The 13,574-nt window shown below is 39.9% G+C and overlaps 1 pseudogene; it reads right to left on the bottom strand.

Moving 5' to 3' along the window:
• Positions 1–4,561: 4,561 nt before the first annotated feature.
• LOC113897978 lies at positions 4,562–4,680 on the bottom strand (annotated as a pseudogene).
• Between the last annotated feature and the right edge of the window lie 8,894 nt (positions 4,681–13,574).

The following is a 13,574-nucleotide window of genomic DNA, read 5'->3' as shown; positions in this document are numbered from 1 at the left end:
AATCATTGACATTGATCTTATCAATGTCATTTTGGAACTGATCCCAATGGCAAGGGAAACAACATGAAAAATGAACAAATGGGATTACCTCAAAGATATATACATCAAAGATAAGATACGCAGATGACCCCACCCTTATGGAAGAAAGCAAAGAGGAACTAAAGAGCCTCCTGATGAAGGTGAAAGAGGTGAGTGAAAAAGCTGACTTAAAACTCAGCATTCAAAATCTAAGATCATGGCATCTGGTCCCAGCACTTCCTGGCAAATAGACGGGGAAACAAAGGAAACAGTGACAGACATTATTTTCTTGGGCTCCAAAATCACTGAAGATGGTGACTGCAGGCATGGAATGAAAAGACGCTTGCTCCTTGAAAGAAAAGCTATGATCAACCTAGACAGCATGTTAAAAAGCAGAGACATTACTTTGCCAACAAAGGTCTGTGCAGTTGAAAATATGTTTTTTCCTAAAGGAAAAAAGTCATCCTTTAGGATTGACTTTAGAAAAACTAAAGGAAATCTGAGTATTTATTGGAAGGACTGATGCTGAAGCTGAAGCTCCAATACTTTGGCTACCTGATGTGAAGAACTGACTCATTAGAAAAGACCCTGATCCTGGGAAAGATTGAAGGCAGGAGGAGAAGGGGACAATGGAGGACAAGACGGTTAGATGACATCACCAACTCAATGGACATGAGTCTGAGCAAGATCCAGGAAATGATGAAGGTGCAGTCCATGGAGTCACAAAGAGTTGGACATGACTGAGGGATTGAACAACAAAAAGAAGTTTCTGCTCTTCATAGTGAAAAAAAAATAATAATTAAAACTAAAAGTTAGTGTGCTGGAATTGAGAAAATATTTGCAAATCTTATATCCCTTATGGGGTCAATATTCAAGACGTATAATATACTCGTACAACTCAACAATGGGAAACTCAATTTGAAAAAATGGACAGAGGATCTGAGTAAGCATTTTTTCAAAGAAGACATGCAGACAGCAAATAGGCGCATGAAAAGATGTTCACTGTCTCATTGTTTCTTGTTGTTGTTTAGTCACTAAGTCGTGTCTGACTATTGTGACCCCTTGGACTGTAGACCACCAGGCTCCTCTCTCAAAGGGATTTCCCAGGCAATTGGGAATCCCAGAATTGGTTGCCACTTCCTATGCCAGGGGATCTTCCCAACCCAGGGATTGAATCCACATCTCCTGCATCTCCTGCTTGGCAGGCATATGCTTTACCACTAAGCCATCTGGGAAGCCCCTCTAATAATTAGGAAAATATAAATACAAACTACAATGAGATATCCTTTTACACCTATTAGAATAGCTATTTACCCCAAAGATGAGAAACAACAAATGTTGGAGAGGATGTAGAATTCAGGGAATTGTCATATATTATTGGTGGGACTATGAATTGGCATAGTCATGATGTAAAAACAGTATGGAGATTCCTCAAAATATTAGAAATAGAACTATCCTATGACTCAGCTATTCTACTTCTGGGTATTTGAAGAACACAAAAACATTAATTTTAGAAGATAGTGCATCCCTATGTTTATTGCAGCATTATTTACGATTGCCAATGTAGGGAAACAGCCTAGGTGTTCATCAATAGATGAATGGGTAATGAAGTCATTAAAATTTTCTAAGGCTGTCATAATACATTACCAAAAATTTGGTGTCTTGAAATGATAAGAATTTATTCTCTCACAGTTTTGGAGGCAAGAAGTCTGAAATCAAGGTGTCAGTAAGGTTGGTTTCTTTGAAGTTCTGAGGAAGAGCTTAGTCCATGCTTCTTTACCAGCTTCAGGAGGCTACTAGTAAGCTTTGTCCTTCCTTGGGTTATAAACCCATTACTCTAATCTCTGCCTCCAATCCCACATGACTTTTTCCCTCGCCCATGTGTCCATGTGTCCAATCACCCTCTGTCTTTCTCTTATAAGGACGCTTGTCATTGGATTTCAGGCCAGCATGGTCTCTTCCCAAGATCTTTACATTAATTACATCTTCAAAGATCCCTTTTCAAAATAAGGCCCCATTTACTGATTCAATGTGTTTATATCTTTTATTGGAAGGCAGGCTACAGTTCAGCTGTATCATTTATCAGGAAACGTACACAGAAGCTAAAATGCTAGTGAGTATAATTTTGGAAAAATTATAGTGAATGTTCATCAAATAATGATTCATTGATTAAAATTCTCTTTTACTGGCTTGGAAAATAAATCATTGTATTCTTTTTAGCCTCAGTTTTTTGTTTTATTTTGGTTGCATCATGCACAGCACAGCACAGCACGATGGATCTTAGTTCCCCAACCAGGGATGGAACCAGTGTCCCCTGCAGGGGAAAAGCAGAGTCCTAACCACTGAATTTCCAGGAAATTCCCAGGCCCAAGTTTTATAGTGTTGTGAAATTATGTTTTTGTCTTAATATTTAAATGCTTTTTCTTTTATTTTCTTGATATTTACTTTATTATTTATTTCTATATAGACCTTTATGGGTGCATGTATGCTAAGTCACTTCAGTTGTGTCTGACTCTTTGCAACCCTATGGACTCTAATCCACCAGGCTCCTCTGCCCATGGGATTCTCTAGGCAAGAATACTGAAGTGGGTTGCCATGCCCTCCTCCAGGGGATCTTCCCGACCCAGGGATTGAACCCGAGTCTCCTGTGGCTTGTGTATTGCAGGTGGATTCTTTACCACTTAATCACTGGAAAGCCCATATAGATCTTTGTATGGTTCTGTAAAATTACAAATTTAGTAAAAGAGATTGTATCTGTTTTAACATGTTCAGGACTTGAAAAATCATACTTTTAACATGTACAGTAATTATAACTGCAAATTGAACATCTGTTTTCCAAAGTTTTCTCATTCATCCAAAACCACTGCTTGGCATCAGCGGTACTGTAAGCGTGTTCCAAATGACTTACCAGTCTTGTGCTTCACTCTCCCCTTTCACAACCTATAGTCCAGCTAAGTGGGGTGATTTGAAATACTGCTGACTCTTGAACAACACGAGGGTTAGGGGCACTGACCTGATCTATGTGGACCTGCACAGTTCAAACCTATGTTGTTCAAGGGTCAACCACTCCCTCATTAAGTCTAATAGCTTCCAATACCTGTGTCTTCTCATCAACTCTTCTTTTGGGCACAATTGCCCTTACCAAGTTCTATTCCTTGGGCAAATCTTCTTCTATTGCAGGGATGTTATTGATTTTCTATTCAACAGGCATCCCTGTATTTCCTAAAATAATCCCATTTGTGGTTCCATAAATATTATGCTCAACCTCACCATGAAGATTGAATCATGTTGGGTCTAAGTCAATATGGCTGTCCTATTACCCTTAATAATTATTAGTTTAAGTACAGCCTTGAGCTTGGTGCTGGCCAAGAAGATCATAAGCAGAGGTTCTGGGGAAAAAAAAAAATTCATTGCTCTTAAAAAGAAGTTCATGCAAAGGACAATTCCTTTTCCGTCTTTGGGAGTGGTCGGTCAGTCAACATGATCACTTGAACAACTGCAAACAAAATGCATCCAGGACATAAATTTTATAAGGAGACAGGTTTACATGTTGGATGTGGCCAAGGGGAAATATGTTAAAAGATCTGTGTCCTTGATAATTTATTGAGCCATTGAGTTAACTAACACAAGACCTATCTTAAACAGTTTTTAGTGGGAAAAAAGTTCTAATTAAGTTACTTTGAATTAGGTCTTTAGTTTTTAAAATCTATATCAAATTTTTCTTCACATAACATTATTATCATATGTATTTTTCTTATAAAAAAGCTCTCGCAGTGGCTCAGTGGTAAATAATTCCCTGCTATGTGGGATACATGGGTTCCATCTCTGGTTCAGGAAGAACCCCTATAGAATGAAATGTCAATCCACTCCAGTATTCTTATTTGGAAAATCCCATGGACAGAGGAGTCTGGTGGGCTATAGTCCATGGGGTTGCAAAAGAGTTGGACATGACTCAGTGACTAAGAGCAGCAACCATTCATCTTATAGACTGATGTGATTACCAAAGTCTAGTTCTAATTCTACCTCTCCTTCGAAGAGTTCGCTGCCCCTCCAAATTTAGAAATCAAAATCTATGGTCCTACATTGAATTTTTACCCAGATATTCCTATACTCAGGTCTCTGTTCTTAAGCAGTAAGTATTACATTTATCAAATTATTTCAACTCCAAACCCACCTTTCTCAACCTGGTTTTGTGATACTGGAGGTGAGCTTTGCAAAGACTCCTCTTTCTGCAATTACTATATTCTTCAGAGTTCTCTTTTCCCTTCTTAGCAGTTAATCCCTATTTGCATGCTGTCACTTCAGATGTGCCAGTCTCCTCTGTCCATGGGATTCTCCAGGCAAGAATACTGGAGTGGGTTGCCATGCCCTCCCCCAGGGGATCTTCCTGACCCAGAGATCAAACACATGTGTCTTAAATCTCCTGCACTGGCAGGAAGGTTCTTTACTACTAACAGCGCTTGGGAAGCCCTAATCCTTATTTACTAGTTAATAAATTTTTATATTGAAAGTTTACCCTTCAATTTTTTTTTTCTTTTTTTGAAGCCTACAGCACCCGGTATTCCCAGGCAGTCTCCCATCTAAGTATTAACCAGGCCTGACCCTGCTTAGCTTCTGAGATCAGATAAGATCGGGCCCATTCAGGGTGGTACGGCCGTGGACTCCCTTTCAATTTAAGAATTCATTTCATCTCCGGACTGGACCCTGATCAATACACTATGTTAGGAGTGCTAGTATTGAGGGCCTGCTTCCCGTAACGAGTTGCTCTTTCATTCAAGTTGATACAGGTAATAGCCTCAGCTGTAATATTGGTGATTAGGTGATGAACAAGCAGACCTAGGCTCTGCCCAGTGACTGAACAGTCAAATTATTCTTCCATTTAATCAATATTTGAGTGCATGTTGTGTTCTAGGCACTATTCCAGGTGCTGGAGGTAGAACGGTGACAAGGGTATTAAGTTTACCGATCTAGCGGAATTTATAAGAAACAGACAATTAAATGTAAGCTGTAAAATAATGACAAAATTTAAAGTACATAGATAGAAAATTATGAATGAAAAGCTCTGGGTACTATAACAGATAATCTCATAGGGAATGTAGATAAGGAAAGATCTCTATTATGGATTGAATTGTGTCCCCCTCCAATTCATGTATTGAAGCCCTAACTCCAAATGTGACAATATTTAGAGAATAGGCTCTTTATAGAACTAATTAAATGAGGGCATAAGAATGAGGGTCTAATCCAATATAATGGGTGTCTTTATAAAAAGAGAAAAAGGAGACTTCCCCGGTGGTCCAGTGGTTAAGACTCTATGCTCCCAATGCAGGAAGCCTGGATTTGATCCCTGGTCAGGGAACTAGATCCCCCAAGCTGCAACTAAAGATCCCACAAAGACACAACTAAAAACCCAGCACAGTCAAATAAATACATAGATAAATATTTTACAAAAAGAGGAAGAAATAACAGAAATGCAGAAATAGAATATGTGTATATATATGAAGACACTGAGAGAAGGAGAACACATGGGCTAAGCTTTGGCTGCAAGATATGGAGAGAAACCTTAGGAAAAACCAACCGTATCAGCACCTTGACCTTGACCGTCTGTACTCCAAAAACTGCAAGAAGATTGATTTCTCTTGTTGAAGGCATCCAAGGTGTGGTATTTTGCTATGACAGCCCTAAATGACTGTTACAACCTCTACGAAGATCAGAAAAGACATTTATGGAAAAAGAGCCATTGAAGCTTAGGCTTGAAAAATGGGTAGAATCTAAGTAAGGAGCAGGTGGAGAAGATTCTCAACAAAGCAAGGATGTACCAAGGCACTGAGAAAGGAAGACACTTTCTATTGTCCAGGATTTAAAAGGCACACGGAACAGAATGAGTATGGGGAATGGTATCTTGAAGCGGGGTTGAAGAGTGGGCAGGCTCCACTACCAAGCCTACCAAGCCTGGCATGGGAGGTCATTGTAAGCAGTTGAGAATTCACTATAAATGCAGTGAGAAACCACTGGAAATTTCCAAGAGAGTTGCTGATCATGATCTGACAAAGCAATGTTCTTTGAAAATCACTCTGGCTATCATTGTGATGAATGGATTGAAAGAGGTAAGAATTGGGGGAAAAAAAAAAGAACTCAATTAGGTTACTGGGGTAGTCTTGGAGAAAGCAATATAAGGGGAGGGGAGAATGTTTAGCATGTATGGCCAGAATAAATACCCGCTCAATTCTTAAATATAAAGGATATAAGCATAGTTATGTAATGTGGACTGAATGTATAACTACTAAGAGGATGGGCAGCAGAATCAAGATCAGCATCGCTAGAGGTCATCTGGAAAACGAAGAGCAGCTTGTTCACACGCTACGGAAGGAAGTCAGTCTCTACGCCCCGGGGAGATGAAAGCAGGCTTTGTTCTGCTTTTCCTCTGCAATCACTGGGTTCCCCACAGGAGAGACACTGCTTCATACCACTACTTTCCCCTGATTCACGATTGTTTGTGGTTCTGATTAAACAGCCTCCGGGAAGGAGGAAGTCCTTTCTGGGAAGGGCAGCGAGAGGATTGCGATTTCCCAGAAAAACCTGGCAGTCATTAGGCCCTGCTAATAGTAGCTGATGAGTTAATTGTCCTCCCTAACAAGCCTTTTTCCTCCAAGAGATAGGAATAAACACTGGCAGGGGGTTGCAATGAGAATCGCCAGGCGCTCTGCCCCAGCCCTCCCAGGTCAACAAGAGACGTGCAATTTGCTATTCCTACTTAGGGTGAAAGTGCTGGTCCGGGTCAGTAAGTTCAAGATGGTGAGGGGAATGATTTCAAAGCAAACAGAAAGCCATAGTTTTCTCTCCACATGGTACAAGTGCTCCTTGGCAAAAAAAAAAAAAAAAAAAAATCACTCCTGCTCTGTCATTTAAGCATCAGGCTTTCCCCCCTCATGCATTCTCCTGGTAACTGGCATCTAACGGAGAGCAGCGGCTGTGGGCCCAGCGCAGTTCTTCTGGCCTACTTTGATGAACTTTTGGTGAACGCACAGCAGGGTCTCTGCTCAGGTTATCTAACTAAGAGGTTATCACCATGCTGAGATGGTAAAGAATCTGCCTGCAATGCGGGAGATCTGGGTTCAGTCCCTGGGTGAGGAAGATCCCCTGGAGAAGGGAATGACAACCCCTCCAGTATTCTTGCCTGGAGAATCCCACGGAAAGAGGAGCCTGGCAGGCTACAGTCCATGGGATCACAGAGTCGGACACGACTGAGTTACTTTCACTTCACTTCACCATGTCTCCTACTTAGTCTGACAAAGGTCTCCCCTTGGGCATCAGGACCCCATTATTTACTTCCAATTTGCTTTTAGGTCTTGACTTGAAAAAGTGACCAAATACTGTTTACTTTCTGAATTTCTAAGTCTAAGTGACTCTCTTTCTAAAAGGGACTGTGCTCATTGATAGAGTGATAATGTTAGAGCCAGTAGGCCCTTTAAAATTTACTCAAACAAAAATTTCAGATACATAACTTTTGTGAATATCATTTTGTCACTTTCTGTGCCCATAAAAGCATCTGTAGTTAATCATACAATACTTTCTTGCTGATCCCAGACATGATCTCAGTTCTTTTGTTTTCACCATTAATCTTTTGGATTGGATTAGAGATAAAACATATACATTGGTTCGTTACTACCTTAATATCACAGATAAGAAGCAGAGACCAAGAGAAGCGATAAGAATTTGATAAGAAAGTGCTCCCTAAGTAGAGCCTTTTCTGTTGAAAATCACTGTATCCTGTAGAAAAGGGAATCCTTTTAAAGCATTTTTTATGGTCCAGACTCTAGGGCCATATTTTCAATCATCATGGTTTATGGTGGTATTATGGACTGAATAATGTCCCCTGTGAATTCATATGTTGAAGCCTTATCTCTTAATGTAAGTGTATTTGAAGATAGAGTCTATTAGGAGGTAATAAAGGTTAATTAACATCACAAGGGGGAAGCCCGCCTCCAATAGGACTGACGGCTTTCTAAGGACACGGAGAGACAGCAGGCATGTGTGCACATGGTGTAAAGGCCGTGTCAGGACAGTAAGAAGGCAGCTGTCGGCGAGCCAGGAAGGCCACGCTCGTCAGAAACTGACCCCGCTAAGTCGCTGCAGTCATGTCCGACTCCGTGCGACCCCAGAGACGGCAGCCCGCCAGGCTCCGCCCTCCCTGGGATTCTCCAGGCAAGAACACTGGAGTGGGCTGCCATTTCTTTCTCCAATGCATGAAAGTGAAGTCGCTCAGTCACGTCTGACTCTTAGCGACCCCATGGACTGCAGCCTATCGGGCTCCTCTGTCCATGGGATTTTCGCAAGAGTACTGGAGTGGGGTGCCATTGCCTTCTCTGAACCAACCCTGACAGCAACTTAATCTTGAAATTCTGGCCTCCAGAATTATGACAAAACAATCTGCGGTTCAAGCCACCCAGTCCATGGGATTTTTTATGTCAGCCTGAGCTGTCTAATACAGGGAGTCACTTATTTCCTCAAATATTTATTTTTATTTTATCTAACAGTGCTGGACGCCCTACATGGTAGAATCCTCAAATGGAAAATTGTTTTTGGTCTCTATTTCCGCCAATGGAACAACTCTGGGTCAGAGGATTGTGCGAGGTGCTGGTAGACAACATTTACAGTTGTTCTGAAGGAAACTATACACAGACCCAGACTATAGGAGCAGAGGGGAGCCCAGTGATCGCCTATTTTCACCCTCTAACCCTTCAGATAAGGGCTGCCCAGGTGGTGCTAGAGGTAAAGAACCAGCCTGCCAATGCCAGGAGATGTAAGAGACCTGGTTTCATCCCTGGGTCGGGAAGCTTCCCTGGAGGAGGGCATGGCAACCCACTCCAGTATTCTTGCCTGGAGAATCCCATGGATAGAGAAGCCTGGAGGGTTATAGTCCATAGGGTTGCAAAGAGTTGGATACGGCTGTAGTGACTTAGCATGCATACTTGCACCCTTTGGATGAAACTTCAGATATTTCCACAGCTACTAACCATCAGTATTGGAACTGAGGCTACAACTCAGCCGCCTAATTCCACACAGAAAAAGCACCGGGATCTCTCATTCTGTTTATCAGATTTAGCAAATCAAAAAGATGCCTTTATCAGTTGTTAGAAGTCATCCACTGTACACAGGACTTTATGAAGAACATCTCAAACAATCACTAAAATCTTGTGAGAAAGATTTTATTATCCTGTCCCAGAAACAAAGGTGAGACAAGAGTTTCTGTAACTCGCTAAAGGTGATCGTGATAAACATTACTCATGTTCACTTACATGTAGCCTCCTCTCCTTCCTGGGCACACAGACTTGTCAGGCTCTTTGCTTTTTAACAGGGCATTCCATTAATTTTGAACAACGGACTGTGAACAGAAGTAACATGTCTAGGTTGAGACAGTGAAAGCCATGCAAAACGGTTGAGCTCCCCTTTCCTCTTGCAGTAGCAATTGTGGGAAACTCTTGTTGCCATGATGAAGCCACAAGACAGAAACCGCTGAGTTCACTGGTTGCCTCAGGTAAGGAGCTTATTGCCCTAGAGTTTGCTGAGCCCACTACTGTATGTTGAGTCATTGATATATTGGTTTTATTACTACAGCAGAGCTTACTCTGTCCTGATTAACATAAACTACAAAGCAAATATATCCACTGAAAAATAAAATCTTCTTGGGTTATTTTCTGTCTGCTATACTGGAGTTACATCTTAGCTCTGCAAATTAGGCTATTTTTAAATAATCTCTGAAAGTGTTATAGTGCCACCTACTTAAGACAGTCATTGCAAAATTAATTGAGAAAATGTATGTGACATATGAGAAACACAGGAGATGCTCAGATTTTACTTTGCTAATTTCCCAGCTTCATTACCCTGTTGAAATGAATTTATCTCTTCTCCTGGACACATTATACTCCTTAGGGGTCACTATTTCCAGGGTCACGTGATCAAATATACTCAGGGACTGAGTAGTTAGGATAAATCAGTAATTTAAACTGGATATGGTGAACTAGAGAGCCCTAGAGCCTTTTAGAAGTGACTATTACTGCTCACAGATAACTCATGGTTGCTGGATAGGATTTTAAAGTCCATGTTAGGGAGATACCTGAAACCCTGAATTTCTTATGAGATCTACTTTTATTTTAATTTAGAAAATTGCGATTTTTATATTTAAACTTGGAAAGATTGCAACAGAATTCAAATCAAATATACATATATGCAGGTCAAGCCGGCCTACTGGCCAATGGTTTTTAACCTCTGGATTTAATTTCTAATGTTAACTTTCTGAATCTAGCATGAATTGTTTCCTTGTGACTGTTGGGCTTCCCAACTAGACATTGAGCCCCTGGAGGAGACGGATGTCATCCTTCCTGGACACATTGAACTATGCCCTCCATAGTTCAATGACAACCTGAAACAAGGTAGATGAAGGGCTGAATCGGGTTAAATTCATAATGCTTTATAAATGGTACTTTTGGAAGTGAGAGATTTGATTTAAACAATTTAAAAGTCATCTTTTCCAAATCAAGAAAGTAGTTGTCTCAAGTTGCTCATCCCAACAAAAGCTAAGAATTACTCCTACTGCAGCAGAATTAAACTGTGCCCTGTCCCTTTCCGTATTCTGATGTCAGAGGCAAGATGCATAGCCTGCCTTATAAGATGAAATTCAAAGGGACCTTGAAGAGCTAGTCTCATATTCTCAATGGAGAAAGCACAGCTCCCCGAGGGCATATAAGAGAATCCTCAGAGAGATGGCAGGGTCAGGAAATATGCTCTCTCAAATATCTATTACTGAAAATTGTTTCCAGACAAAGTCATTATTTAAAATGTAAAGTAATATTAATATTAAAGGCGGATGCTGAATTTGAACACAGGAGGCCTAACAATAACAATAAATCATATAAATTTCCGTTTGTTGAATTCTACCACGTGCCAAGCATAATCCTAAGTACTTTATCTCATTTAACCCACAAGGCCATCTGAGATCTGTAATGGTACTTTATCCATTTTAAGACGAAGAAACTGAGGCTCAGATAGCTTAAATAAATCTTGTAAATTGCTCAGAGGAAGTGTTATCTTTGTCCAGTTCTGAAGACCATGATTTAATTGAGAGTGCTTTTTATGTTATAAATAGAGATATATACTCCCTACCCCTCTCTTCCAGAACAGTCTCTCGGTAGGAGTCCTATGAGAGGCATTGATGAAAACCATTTACTTCACATGGAGATTTCACAGATAATTCTTAGTGATATACTCTTAGGCTGATATAATATTTTTGTTCCTAAATTTCTTGAATCCCTCCTGGCATTAATAGCACTATATTTTTATATTATCACCTCCGTTTTAGATGGTCAAATTCAAGTACAGGGCAGTTAAGTATTTTATGCATAAGGTGATTCATTTAAGTACTACAAAAATATTAAAATCTAGGATCTTATTCTACTGAATATTAAATGGATACTTGGTATAAGTTCTGTATTCATGATTGTTTTCTTGTCTGAAAAATGGGCTGCTATGTCATAAGATTGCTTTGATGATTATATAACATAAGAAAAACAAAGTCATTTATTAATAGATGCTATTGGCTCTCAGTACATAGTAAGTGCCCAATAAATGCTAATCATTATGTTTTAAAATTTTTTTACCATATGATAATTACCTGAGTATTTTCACATCTATTCCTGAATGCTAACAACTCTAAAATATTGATATCTCAATATAGTGAAAATGAGTATACTACCCAAAGCAATTTATAGATTCAATGCAATCTCTATCAAGCTACCAACAGTATTCTTCACAGAGCTAGAACAAATAATTTCACAATTTGTATGGAAATGCAAAAAACCTCGAATAGCCAAAGCGATCTTGAGAAAGAAGAATGGAACTGGAGGAATCAACCTACCTGACTTCAGGCTCTACTACAAAGCCACAGTTATCAAGACAATATGGTACTGGCACAAAGACAGAAATATTGATCAATGGAATAAAATAGAAAGCCCAGAGATAAATCCACGCACGTACGGACACCTTATCTATGACAAAGGAAGCAAGAATATACAATGGATTAAAGACAATCTCTTTAACAAGTGGTGCTGGGAAATCTGGTCAACCACTTGTAAAAGAATGAAACTAGACCACTTTCTAACACCATACACAAAAATAAACTCAAAATGGATTAAAGATCTAAACGTAAGACCAGAAACTATAAAACTCCTAGAGGAGAACATAGGCAAAACACTCTCTGACATACATCACAGCAGGATCCTCTATGACCCACCTCCCAGAATATTGGAAATAAAAGCAAAAATAAACAAATGGGACCTAATTAACCTTAAAAGCTTCTGCACATCAAAGGAAACTATTAGCAAGGTGAAAAGACAGCCTTCAGAATGGGAGAAAATAATAGCAAATGAAACAACCGACAAACAACTAATCTCAAAAATATACAAGCAACTCCTACAGCTGAACTCCAGAAAAATAAACGACCCAATCAAAAAATGGGCCAAAGAACTAAATAGACATTTCTACAAAGAAGACATACAGATGGCTAACAAACACATGAAAAGATGCTCAACATCACTCATTATCAGAGAAATGCAAATCAAAACCACTATGAGGTACCATTTCACACCAGTCAGAATGGCTGCAATCCAAAAGTCTACAAATAATAAATGCTGGAGAGGGTGTGGAGAAAAGGGAACCCTCTTACACTGTTGGTGGGAATGCAAACTAGTACAGCCACTATGGAGAACAGTGTGGAGATTCCTTAAAAAACTGGAAATAGAACTGCCTTATGATCCAGCAATCCCACTGCTGGGCATACACACTGAGGAAACCAGAAGGGAAAGAGACACGAGTACCCCAATGTTCATCACAGCACTGTTTATAATAGCCAGGACATGGAAGCAACCTAGATGTCCATCAGCAGATGAATGGATAAGAAAGGTGTGGTACATATACACAATGGAGTATTACTCAGCCATTAAAAAGAATACATTTGAATCAGTTCTAATGAGGTGGATGAAACTGGAGCCTATTATACAGAGTGAAGTAAGCCAGAAGGAAAAACATCAATACAGTATACTAACGCATATATGGAATTTAGAAAGATGGTAACAATAACCCGGTGTATGAGACAGCAAAAGAGACACTGATGTATAGAACAGTCTTATGGACTCTGTGGGAGAGGGAGAGGGTGGGAAGATTTGGGAGAATGGCATTGAAACATGTAAAATATCATGTAAGAAACGAGTTGCCAGTCCAGGTTTGATGCATGATACTGGATGCTTGGGGCTGGTGCACTGGGACGACCCAGAGGGATGGTATGGGGAGGGAGTGGGGAGGAGGGTTCAGGATGGGGAACACGTGTATACCTGTGGCGGATTCATTTTGATATTTGGCAAAACTAATACAATATTGTAAAGTTTAAAAATAAAATTAAATTAAAAAAAAATATTGATATCTATATAACAAATATGGATGATCAGTTGTAGGGTCAGAGAGAAAAGAAAAGATTATTCTTTAGGGTGTGGATTTGTACAATGAGA

Source organism: Bos indicus x Bos taurus, chromosome 8, assembly GCF_003369695.1.
Source record: "Bos indicus x Bos taurus breed Angus x Brahman F1 hybrid chromosome 8, Bos_hybrid_MaternalHap_v2.0, whole genome shotgun sequence".
Lineage (NCBI taxonomy): Eukaryota > Metazoa > Chordata > Mammalia > Artiodactyla > Bovidae > Bos > Bos indicus x Bos taurus.
The sequence above is the reverse complement of the archived record's forward strand: the minus strand, read 5'-3'. Positions and strand labels throughout refer to the sequence as shown.